General features: G+C 57.7%; 2 pseudogenes across 2 annotated transcripts; one reads left to right on the top strand and one right to left on the bottom strand.

Annotated features, from left to right (window-relative positions):
* Positions 1 to 226: 226 nt before the first annotated feature.
* Positions 227 to 3,653, bottom strand: LOC309621464 (thimet oligopeptidase-like; annotated as a pseudogene). The gene is made up of 7 exons: positions 3,512 to 3,653; positions 2,936 to 3,311; positions 2,661 to 2,856; positions 1,606 to 1,663; positions 1,371 to 1,499; positions 596 to 734; positions 227 to 382 (listed from the first exon to the last, which is right to left on the bottom strand). The product of its transcript is annotated as a thimet oligopeptidase-like (transcript).
* Positions 3,654 to 8,390: 4,737 nt separating this feature from the next.
* On the top strand, positions 8,391 to 8,877 carry LOC309621463 (serine/arginine-rich splicing factor 3 pseudogene; annotated as a pseudogene). Its single transcript has one exon. The product of its transcript is annotated as a serine/arginine-rich splicing factor 3 pseudogene (transcript).
* Positions 8,878 to 12,227: the final 3,350 nt, after the last annotated feature.

The raw sequence follows: 12,227 nt of genomic DNA, 5'->3' as shown, positions 1-12,227 counted from the left end.
GTTTTCAAAGAACCGTTTTGTTACCAGGAAAGCTCCCCAGGAAGGGATTGCATTAGTGCAACAAGGGGGAGCCTTGATGCCAGGCTTTCCAGACACTTCCAGGTGGAGACTTTTGGCCTAGGCCGGCCGCCGGGGACTCGGGGGCTGGGAGGACACACGGCCCCTCCCCCGCCCCGACGGGGCGCTAAGGCACCCGGCCCGCCTGGGGGGGCAAAACCCCGTGCCGTCAGCAGGCCGGCGGCTTGCAGCCCTCAACCTGCAGCCCTTTGCTCAGGAGGAAGGCGTCCTGCATGGGGTCACAACCCAGGAAGAGCTTCACCATGCCCTTGGCATCCTCGGAGCCCCCTGGCCTCAGAATGCAGCTTCTGTAGTCCATGGCAACCTGAGGAGAGGGGGCGGGGCTGCAGGAGGGTGGAGCACCCCCTTCACAGAGGGTGTGGGTGTGGCCACCTCTGCTGTGACTCAACAAAGGGCAGGGGAGCAGGGGGTTCTGGGCAGGGCCCTCAGAGCCTGGCAGGCCCAGGCGGGCGGCACAAGCATCTAGGCCCAGGCCAAGGACCTCCGTGTTGGTCTGCACGGCAGGCCGGCCTCTCACCTTGCCACTCAGGACGCCCTCCTGCTTGAAACGAGTGTGTGGACCGTGTCCGCGGAGTACACCTCGCTGCACAGGTAGCCATAGGACTGGGCGTCGTAGCTTCCTGCCAGGTGGCCGAAAGTCGCAGGCAGGTGGGTCCCTGGGACACACGCGGAGAGGCTCCTGCCCGGCCCCCTGGCCGCTCCGTGCCCCTTCCCCAGAGCCCAGAGCTTGGGGCCTCAAAGCAGCCCTGTCTGAGTCCCCTGCCACTAGAGGGAGTATTGGCCCAACACTTCTAGAAAACGGGGACCTTGCTGGCAACTCAGTGGAGGGACACAATTCAATCTTTGCCGACTTTCTGCTGAAGCTCACGAGGGTTCACCCCTAAGCCTCTTACAGGGACAGCTGCCCGAGGCTCCGAGGGATGAGTCAGGGCTCGCCCTCCAGCACGGGGAGAGCGCGGGTTAAAGCGCTCACGAGGGAGTGAACTGCGTCTCCGCACCGACACGCACGGGCAAACCTCGTCGACGCGTTCCGTCCGGGGTATGAAGCCCTCTCCTGCCTCTTCCAGGCTCTCCAGAAAGCACGTGCAGATAGGCCCAGCCCACCCTCGGACTCCGCGGGCCACAGCTGGAGGGACCAGCCCAGGAACCCAGGCAGGAAGAGGCCAGAGGTCAGCGGGCCTCGACCAGAGCCCGTCAGTCGGTCCCCCTTCACACACCACCAGAGGATCCTCTTGAACTGGGCAGTAGCCGCCAACCGACCGCTAAGGTGGGCCCGGCGTGTGCTTGGCTACCTGGCGTGGCTGGGACCCTGAGGATCTCCTGGCAGAGGCGGGCATTGTCCTAGGCCGGGTCCGAGGGCGTCTGCATGTGCAGGGCCTGGTCCACCTTGGCCAGGACGATCTGGCGCAGGTTGAAGAGGCCTGGAGGGCGGGAGGAAGGAGACGGGGGCGCTGGCACTGTGTCCAGGCCGTGCTTTCCAGCCGGGCGGTCCGGGAGCCCCTTTCCTTTCCCTCGGCCCGGCCGCACGGGGGTTGGCCAGCCGGGACTTGATGAGCTTGTCCAGCAGCTCCTGGGGGACGGCGCTGCCCGTGCCCCGCCGAGACTGGCAGCAGCGCCAGGGCTTCACAGGGCGCGGCGCTCCCGGCCCCAGAGCCTACCCTCTGGTTCTCATCCCCGGCTGTCACCAGAGTCGCAGGCAACGTGCCCTTCTTTTCGTTTGTCTTTTTTCCGGCCCGCAGCCACGCAAAGCTGTGAAGCCCTGCCACTCGCTGCCACGTGGATGCACCCTGAGAACACGATGCTCAGCGAGAGAAGTCAGACACAGAAGGACACACAGGGTGTGACCCCACTGAGGGGAAACGTCCAGAACAGGTAGATCCACAGAGTCAGAGTGGGTTCCTGGTTGTCAGGGACAGGGGAGGGGAGGGAATGATAACTAAGGGCGTGAGGGACCTTTTTGGGGTGAGGGAAATGTTCCAGAACAGGGCAGTAGTGACGGCTGCACAGCTCAGTAAAGTGTCCCCACGCGCTCCGGTTGCAGTCTGTGAGAGCATCGCTCTCAGGACGAAGGGCTGACTGCAGGAAGACTGAACGAGCACTGGGTCCTGGGCCCAGACGCTCAGCTGGGGACCCCCCCCACATTGGGAAGTCACTGGGACTTGCTGAGCCTCCACCGAGACTGGCAGCAGCCCCAGGGCCTCACAGGGCGTGGTGCTCCCGGCCCCAGAGCCTAACCTCTGGTTCTCATCACTGCCTGTCACCAGCCTTGCATGCAACGTTCCTTTCTTCTATTTTGTCTTTTTTAAAGGCAACTCTTGAATACCTGTATTTAACATGCAGGGAACCAGTCCTGACTCCTTGATCTGGGACTTCCAGCCTCCAGAGTCTCGAGGACATCCACTTCCGTTGTTTACGCGCCCAGTGCGTGGGGTTTGATGATGGAAACTGACACCGAGAGCGTCTCCTCGTGCGGGGTGACATCAGCGGAAGAATCCCGTGGCGAGGGCCTGCCTGAGGACCACGGGAGAGCCCGGGCCCTCCCCGCCCCCTGCCTTCAGCCCCTCGCCCGCACCCTCCTGGGAGCGGAGCTGGTGCATCGCTTGCCAGAACTCATGGAAGTAGGTCTCCAGCTCATCATGCTGCAACAGGGAGGGCGGGTTGGGCGTAGGCTTGGTGAAGTTGGCCACCATGGCCGCGATGGCAATCTGGCGCCTCCCGTCCTGCTGCAGGCAGCCCGGCTGCAGGCCAAAGCAGGCCATGTGCCCGGACTTCCCTTCCCTGGGGAGGGACGCGGGTGAGGCCCCGCTACCACAGAGGAGCCCCGGCCCACGGCCGACAGGTTCCCCCACGCATGCACCGAGGGTAGAGGTCCAGGTAGAACTTGCTGATGGATGACCTTGCCCGAGGCCGCGTCCCGGACCGTGTAGAGCCTCACATCTTCATCTTCGTGACGCATGTTGGCGCCTTCCTCCAGGTCGAAGGTCAGCCCCAGCAGCTCCTGGGAGATGCCCAGCCGCCCGCGCGTGACCACCTGCATGGGGAAGGACTCATTGAGCAGGTACTGGTCCACGTGGTAGCGCGTCTCCTCCCCCTGGTTCATGTAGTAGCGCAGGTCCTAGACGTTGATGGGCCCGTCAAAGTGCAGGCCCCGCCTCTGGCACTCAGCCTTCTTTAGCTCCAGGATCACGGCCGCTCCTGCTCCCCGAGGGGCTTCAGCTTCTGGGCCAGCTCATCTGCGGGCGGAGGGGAGAGGCTCAGCTATGTCCCTGTGGCAGCCGCCCAGCCGCCCCCCACCCCACGCCCCTCGAGGCAGAATGAAGGGTTGGGGAAGGCGACCCCCAAGGGCTGACACAGTGGGGTCTCAGGCAGCACCACGTCCAGTCAAGGTCCACCTGACCCCCGTCCCCACTGGGACTCAGGGAGGCGGGGTTACCTAGGAAAGTGGCCACCACCTGGCTGGTCTTGGCCATGTTCATCTCCAGCACAGAGTCGGCTCGCGTGCTGAATCCCAGCAGGCGGGACTTCTGAGCCTGCAGCCTTACCAGCTCCCCGAGGATCGCGCAGTTCTCCTGGAACCCAGAGACAGCCAGCGCTGGGGACCGTGGGCCACGCCCTCCCCACAGGCCCCGGGCCAGGTCTCTGTGGGTGGGAGGGCTCTCAGGCCACTGGCGGGCACAGCCAAACCCCCTCCCTCCTCCTCCTGGCCTGGATTTCTAGACACTTTGGTGCTGTCCTAACATGTGGTCTTTATGAACACAGGTCCTTTTGGAACCAGAAACGGCGTGAACCATGATGAGCTCTAAGGCCAAGGGCAGGAAGAAATGTGACCAGGCTCTCCAGGAGCCACCCAGGGGCCTCCCCGGGCTCAACAATACAAACTTGGCTGCCGTGCAGACAGCAGCTCATCCCCACGGCGCCCGAACACCCAGCCCCTGGACGGCGAGAGACCTGTTGCTGCAGGTGCCCCGTGGTTGGCTGGTGAGGCCTGGCCCCAGGCGTACGCCACCTTCTCTGGGGCCACCTCTCTGGGTCTGCGGTGGGGTTCTCCTGGGAGCCCCCAGTCACCACAGGACCAACGTGGCCTGTCTGCAGCCCAAGAAGGTGGGGACACAGGTCTGTCCCCCGTGGACATCACCCGCGAGGCCGAGCAAGCACCAGTGGTGTCTGCGGGGAAGATGAAGGGCTCATGCACAGCCCCCATCTACTGAAGATGCTAAACGGGAGAAGCACAGACTGCAGCCACATGCGGTATGGACCAAACGCAAGTGTCCTTGCAGGAACCGATGTCTGAATGTCGAGGCTGTTCCCGGGCCACAGTGAGAAGGCCCAGGCCCCACGCAAGGCACAGAGAGGGGATGGGGGGAACATCTGCGAATCTGAGCTCATCGGGCATCACCCCAGAAGGAGAGGGAGAGAGCCAGAAGGAGATACGGAGGGAGAGGGAGAGAGAGGGAGGTACAGACGTCTCTCCTTTCCCTGGGGGTTCTCTAGTGCAGCCAAGCCTGAAAACCACTGCATTTCGGGAGATGGGTCCTCGTGGAAAAGTTAAATAGTAGCTCATGGCATTATCGACACATATTAAAATGGCCCCAAATCTTGGGGAGTCAGGGAGGGGAGCTGGCGGCTGCCTCGTAAACGAGGAGAGATTGGGCGTCAGAGGAGGTGCCTGCCTCCACCACCTCCGCCGCCGCTGCCCCCCCCCCAGGGCCCCGCAGACTTCATCTCCCAGCTGTGGTCCTGGGCTGGAAGGCAGCGGGGAGGTCAGGCCGTCCCAAGCATCAACGTTGACTTCAGGGCTGATCTGAAAGGCGCCTGGTGTTTGTTGAAGCAGAAAAAAGAGAAAGCAGTGGGCAGAGGATGGGAGGGGGAGGGAGCCCCCATCAGCCCTTCTCCCTGTCTCCCTCTCTGTCTCCCTCCCTCCCTCCCTCCCTCTACCTCCCTGCCTCTCACTCTCCCTCCATCTCTCCCTCTGCCTCTCTCCCTCCCTCTCTCCCTCCCTCTCTCCCTGTCCCTCTTGCCCTGTCCTGTCCCTCTCTCCCTCCCTCCATCCCTGTCTCTCTTTCCCTGTCCCTCTCTCCCTCTCCCTCTATCCGTCCCCCCTCCCTTTCCCCGTTTCCATCTCCCTCTCTGCCGCCCTCTTTCCCTGTCCCTGTTTCCCTGCTCTGCTCTCCCTCTCCCTCTCCCTCTTTCCCTCTCCCTCTCTCCCTGTCCCCCTTTCCCTGTCCCTGTTTCCCTGTTCCGCTCTTCCTATACCTCTTTCCCTCTCCCTCTCTCCCTCTCCTGCTCCCTCTCCCTCACCCTCTCCCTCCACCTCCTTCCCTCTCCAGAGAGGGAAGGAGGTGGAGGGAGAGGGACAGGGAGCAGGAGAGGGAGGGGGGAGAGGGAGAGAGGGATAGAGGGAGGGAGAGGGACAGGGAGCAGGAGAGGGAGGGGGAAGAGGGAGAGAGTGATGGAGGGAGGGAAAGACAAAGACATCTCTCCCTCCCTCCCTCTATCCCTCTCTCCCTCTCTCCCTCCCTCTCTCCCTCTTCCTCGCTCCCTCTCCTCCCTCTCCCTCCGTCTCTCCATCTCCCTCACTCCCTCCCAGAGACAGAGAGACGAAGAGGCAGAGACAAGGGAGAGGGAGAGAGGGAGAGGGAGAGAGAGGGGGAGAGAGGGAGAGAGAGAGAGGTCTCTTCCTCCCTTTCCCTCTCTCCTCCTTCTCTCCCTCTCTGGGAGGGAGTGAGGGAGAGGGAGAGACAGAGGGAGGGAGAGGGTGAGACAGAGGGAGGGAGAGGGAGAGAGGAAGGGAAAGGGCGAGGGAGGGAGAGGGAAGGAGGACGAGACGTGAGACTTCTCTCCGTCTCTCCCTCTCCGTCTCCCTCCCCCTCCCTCTCTCCCTCTCCCTCCCTTCCTCTCCCTCTCCCTCTCCTAGAGGGAGGGAGGGAGAGGGAGAGACAGAGGGAGAGGAGAGGGGGAGTCGGAGAAGGAGGTAGGGAGAGGGAGAAGGCGAGAGGGTGCCTGCTTCCCTCTCTGTCTCCCTCCCTCCCTCCCTCCCTCTCCGTGTCCCTGTCTCCCCCCTCTCCCTCTCCCTCTGTCTCTCCCTCTCTGGGAGGGAGAGAGGGAGAGGGAGAAGGAGGGAAAGTGATGGAGGGAGGGAGAGGGAGAGAAGGAGGGGAGAGGGAGAGGGAGGGAGGAAGAGAGCTCTCCCTCTCTCCCCCCTCTCTCTCCCCCTCCCTCTCTCCCTCTCCCCCTCTCCCCCTCTCCCTTGTCTTTGCCTCTCCCTCCGTCTCTCCCTCTCTGAGAGGGAGTGAGGGAGACGGAGAGACGGAGGGAGAGGGAAAGGGAGGAGAGGGAGGGAGGGAGGGAGAGACGTTTCCTCCCTCCCTTTCCTCCCTCTTCTCCCTCTCCTTCTCCCTCTCCGTCTAACTCTCCCGCTCCCTCCATCTCTCCATCTCCCTCACTCCCTCCCAGAGGGAGAGGGGAGGGAGAGAAGGAGAGGGAAAGAGGAGAGGGAAGAGGGAGAGGAAAGAGGCAGAGGAAAGAAGCAGAGGGAAGAGGCAGAGAGGGAAGAGGGAGAGAGGGAGAGGGAGAGAGAGGGGGAGAGAGGGAGAGACGGAGAGAGGGAGAAAGAGAGAGGTCTCTTCCTCCCTTTCCCTCTCTCCTCCTTCTCTCCCTCTCTCCCACTCTCCCTCTTCCCTCTCCCTCTCTCCCCCCTCCCTCTCTCCCTCTCCCCCTCTCCCTCGTCTCTCCCTCTCCCTCCATCTCTCCCTCTCTGGGAGGGAGTGAGGGAGAGGGAGAGACAGAGGGAGGGAGAGGGAGAGACGGAGGGAGAGGGTGAGACAGAGGGAGGGAGAGGGAGAGAGGAAGGGAAAGGGAGAGGGAGGGAGAAGGAAGGAGGGCGAGACGTCTCTCCCTCTCCGTCTCCCTTCCCCTCCCTCTCTCTCTCTCCCTCCCTTCCTCTCCCTCTCCCTCTCCTAGAGGGAGGGAGGGAGGGAGAGGGAGAGACAGAGGGAGAGGAGAGGGGGAGTCGGAGAAGGAGGTAGGGAGAGGGAGAAGGCGAGAGGGTGCCTGCTTCCCTCTCTGTCTCCCTCCCTCCCTCCCTCCCTCTCCGTGTCCCTGTCTCCCCCCTCTCCCTCTCCCTCTGTCTCTCCCTCTCTGGGAGGGAGAGAGGGAGAAGGAGGGAAAGTGATGGAGGGAGGGAGAGGGAGAGAGGGTGAGGGAGAGAGGGAGAGAAGGAGGAGAGAGGGAGAAGGAGGGAGGAAGAGAGCTCTCCCTCTCTCCCCCCTCTCTCTCCCCCTCCCTCTCTCCCTCTCCCCCTCTCCCCCTCTCCCCCTCTCCCTTGTCTTTGCCTCTCCCTCCGTCTCTCCCTCTCTGAGAGGGAGTGAGGGAGACGGAGAGACGGAGGGAGAGGGAAAGGGAGGAGAGGGAGGGAGGCAGAGGGAGGGAGGGAGGGAGAGACGTCTTCTCCCTCCCTCTCCTCCCTCTTCTCCCTCTCCCTCTCCCTCTCCCTCCAACTCTCCCGCTCCCTCCATCTCTCCATCTCCCTCACTCCCTCCCAGAGGGAGAGACGGAGGGAGAGGCAGAGACAGGGGAGAGGGAGAGAGGAAGAGGGAGAGAGAGGGGGGAGAGAGGGAGAGGGAGAGAGGGGGAGGGAGAGAAGGAGAGGGAAAGAGGAGAGGGAAGAGGGAGAGGAAAGAGGCAGAGGAAAGAGGCAGAGGGAAGAGGGAGAGGAAGAGGGAAGAGGGAGAGAGGAGAGAGGGAGATAGGGAGAGGAAAGAGAGAGGGAGAGGGAGGGAGAGGGAGAGAGGGAGGGAGAGAGGAAGAGACAGAGGGAGAGCGAGAGAGGGAGTGGGAAAGAGGTAGAGGGAGAGCGGAACAGGGAAAGAGGTACAGGGAGAGAGGGAGGCAGAGAGGGAGGAGAGGAAGCAGGGAGAAAAGAGAGAAAGAACACACCGTCTACATTTCTGTCAAATGACACCGGGGATCCTTACACAACCAGGAGAAAGTAACACAGGGAGGCTCTTTCTCAGCTGGAACTGGAACTGCAGACGGGGCCAAACACCACCAGGCTGGCCACACGTGTCCAGCCGCCGCTCCAGCCCCGTCAGCCGTGAGTCCGGTCACCAGGGCTCTGAGTGTCTGCTCCAGGGAGCTGGGGTTCACCCTCTCACCCGGGAGGCCAGGCCAAGAGAGCAGGGCCCCGGGCTGGACACATAGGGGAAAACGCATCCCCACAGGACAGCTTGTGCGAGCAGATTCAGCTACCAGATTCTAGAGGCCCGGGACCACCCTGTGGCCCGTGAAACCCAGGAGCCACGAGGGTCTTGCAACGTGATTCCTGTCCGTTGGACTGTAAAGTTTATGTAGGGAATCTTGGAAACAGTGGTAACAAGGCTGAATTGGAACGAGCTTTAGGCTATTATGGACCACTCTGAAGTGTGTGGGGTGCTAAAAACCCTCCCGGCTTCGCTCTCGTTGAATGTGAAGATCCCCGAGATGCAGCCGATGCTGTCCGAGAACTAGATGGGAGAACACTATGTGGCTGCCGAGTAAGAGTGGACCTGTCGAATGGGGAAAAGAGAAGTCGAAATCGTGACCGCCTCCTTCTTGGGGTCGTCGCCCTCGAGATGATTATGGGAGGAGGAGTCCTCCACCTCCCGCACATCTCCAAGATGGAGAGCCTTCTCCGTCAGCCAGAGCAGGTCCCTTTCTAGATATAGGAGAAGAGAGAGATCCCTGTCCCAAGAGAGAAATCACAAGCCGTCCCGATCTTTCTCTAGGTCTCCTAGCCGATCTAGGTCAGATGAAAGGAAATAGAAGACCACTTTGCAAGAGGAGTGGTGTACAGGCAATAACTTCATTTGGCAGGAGTATGTACAGAAAATTCAAGTTTTGTTTGAGACTTCCGAAGCTTGGTGCACTTTTTAAATGTTTTAGTTGTTCACATTTGTTTGTCTCTTGGGACAGTGACACATAAAGGTGTCATTCTCTATGGTTTGAAATGGGTCCTGGGAGGCATGTAATATGAAGAATTGTTACCTTACAATGTTCCCTTAAGCAAAATTGAACTTGCTTTGAATTTTTGGTCTTGCCTAGACTGATAATAAAACTCTAACTCCTGCCCACCTAAAGTGTGATGTTTACTATTATGGAAACAACACTGGCAAACATTGAAAAGACTTTCTGTAGCTGGGATATGGTATGCAGCTGTAGTTAAGCAAGCAGTCTTTAAAAGGTGCTGTGAACCCAAGCCAGCAGGTAAAAATGAAAGCCGCACCCTTACCCTAGATTAGAGGTTTAAAAATTCCACTAGTCTTCACACCGGACAAGAGATTGTCCAGGGAGTTTAAAATCTAAGAAGTTTCAAGGAAGTTAGTTTACCTTTGAGTTAGGTCATACGTCCCCTCTGTGATTGCTGTACATGAATACATAGCTCTTTGTAATATTTTTTGGAAATTTGAGATTATCAAGATACCAATGTCCTGCCAGATTAAGAGTATATTGTAGAGCTGAACTTTGAGTTACTGTGCAATTTTTTTTTTCATGCTGTCATTTGTAATATGTTTTGTGAGAATCCTTGGGATTAACGTTTTGGTTGCAAAAGAAAAAAAGAAAAGAAAAGAATCCGCCTGCCAATGCAGGGGACACAGGTTCAAGCCCTGGTCCGGGAAGATCCCAGGTGCTGCAGATCAACTAAGCCCGTGGGCCACAACTACTGAGCCTGCACTCTAGATCCTGGGAGCCAGAACTACTGAGCCCCCGTGCCACAACTACAGAAGCCCACACGCAATGAAGACCCAACGCAGCAAGAAAAAAAAGACGATACTGGCCAGGTGATCAAGGGTAAAATCGTTTGTCATAAGTCCCGTTGATGGTGTGTATCCTTGATGTGACCTGAGGAGAATGGCATTTTTATCTCTGTCTGGGTCTTCCGCCCCAAACCCCATAACTCCAGACCAACCATAAGAAAACATCAGAAAACAAACAGACTAACAAATTGAGGGACAAAACACCTGACCAGTCCTCCTCAAAACTTTCAAGGTATCAAAACCCAGCGACGTCTGAGAAATGTCACAGCCCAGAGGAGACTGGGACAGAAAAAGGATGTTAGGGGAACACTAGGGAAATTCTAATAAAGTGTGGACTTTAGTTAATAACAATGTATCCATCTTGGTTCCTTAGTTGGATAAACATGTCACACTAAGGTACTAATGAGTTGGAAATAGGGGTACTGGGTCAGGGTCCACGGCACTCTGTACACTCTGTACAGATCTTTGCAACTTTTTTGTAACTCTAAGCTCTTATAAAATTAAGCAAGTACTGAACAGAGCTAAGAATGTTATTTCCCTGATTTGAACATGCCTGAGTTTCTTTTCATGGTCACATTTTTGCTATTTGGATGTGTCTTGGAATCAGTAGCAAAGGAGAGTTGCCAGCCCCTGGGAAGATGTGGGTGGTTCGCAGGTGGCTTGCTCTGGAGCTGAAGACCACGGTGGGAAGTCTGCAGCCTCGGGCTGCACTTAGAAACATGGGAGGGGATGGGCCAGCTCAGTTAGGGATGGAACCTATAAATAAAACTTTTTTCTTTTCCGTTATGGCTTATCACAGGATACTGAATATAGTTCCCTGTGCTAGACAGTAGGACGTTGTAGTTTATCCATCCTATATTTAATAGTTTGCATCTGCTAACCCCAAACTCCCAATCCAACCCTCCCTCACTGTTTCTCCCCCTTGGCAACCACAAGTCTGTTCTCTATGTCTGTGAGTCTGTTTTTGTTTTGTAGACGAGTTCATTTGTGTCGTATTTTAGATTTCACATATAAGTGAGATCATATGATATTTGTCTTTCTCTTCTGACTTACTTCACTTAGTATGATAATCTCTAGGTCCATCCACGTTGCTGCAAATAGCATTATTTCATTCTTTTTATGGCTGAATAATATTCCATTGTATATATGTACCACATCTTCTTTATCCATTCATCCATCAGTGGACATTTAGGTAGCTTCCATGTCTTGGCTACTGTAAATAGTGCTGCAATGAACGTTGGGGTGCATGTATCTTTCTTTCTTTCTTCTTTCCTTCTTCCTTTCTTCCTTTCTTTCTTTCTCTCTCTCTCTTTCTCTTTCTTTCTTTCTTTCTTTCTCTCTCTTTCTCTCTTTCTTTCTTTCTTTTTTCTTTCTTCTTTTATTGTCACACGGCATGTGAGATCTTAGTTCCCTGACCAGAGATGGAACCCACGCCCCCTGCACTGGAAGCATGGATTCTTAACCACTGGACCACCAGGGAAATGCCAGGGGTGTATGTATAGTTTTGAATTAGAGTTTTCTCTGGATCTATGCCCGGGAGTGGAATTGTGGGACCCTATGGCAGCTGTATCTGTTCCTGCACGCCTCACATCAACCACCTGCACTCCAATCCTTGCTCTCAACGTCATCTTCGGGGAACCCAACCTGCGACAGGGACCTTGACAAGAAGAAATGGCTCAGGGAAAAGCTACCTGCACGGGGAGGAGATAGAGACCATCGCCCCTGGGGTGCGGAGGGGAGAGTGGGTGCAGAGGTTTGTCATTTCACCCCCGATACTCATCTCAGCCCTCGTGGCTGCCCCACTCTAGGTCACCTCGGGATACAGAGGTGAGCCGGTTAGAGTCCCTGCCTGTGCAGGAATCGGGGCACCAGCGGGTCTGAATAATATTAGTGCAGGGTCTCCCCCGTGGCACTGGGGTTATTCGGGGCGGGTCATCCTCTGCTGAGGGCCCCTCCTGGGCACTGTGTGGGGTTTAGCAGCATCCCTGGCCTCACCCATTTGATTCCAGGGGCCCTCCCTCCCAGTTGTGACAACCACAGATTTTCCCCACACATCACGGAAGAACTGGGTGAGGCGGGGGCAGGATGGCTCTGGGCGAGGACAGCTGTGTTGAAGCAACCAGCCTGGCCCAGGGCAAGGTCTGCCCCAATCCCGTCAGCGCCTGCATTTAGAACTGCCCCTTTCCTCTCCCACCTCCCCTGCCCTGCAGTGGTCTCCGAGACATCATCCCCATGTAATAAATCACACCTTCTCAGTTTACTGTTTGCTGCCCTCGCTAGAACGTGAGCTCTTTGAGGACAGGGATGCTGTTATGTCCCCAGCACCTAGAAGAGTGTCTGCTGTGTAGTAGATGCTTC

Source organism: Balaenoptera borealis (assembly GCF_965194805.1).
Source record: "Balaenoptera borealis genome assembly, contig: HAP1_SCAFFOLD_477, whole genome shotgun sequence".
Lineage (NCBI taxonomy): Eukaryota > Metazoa > Chordata > Mammalia > Artiodactyla > Balaenopteridae > Balaenoptera > Balaenoptera borealis.
Note: the sequence above shows the minus strand (reverse complement) of the source record. Positions and strands in the feature narration are given on the sequence as shown.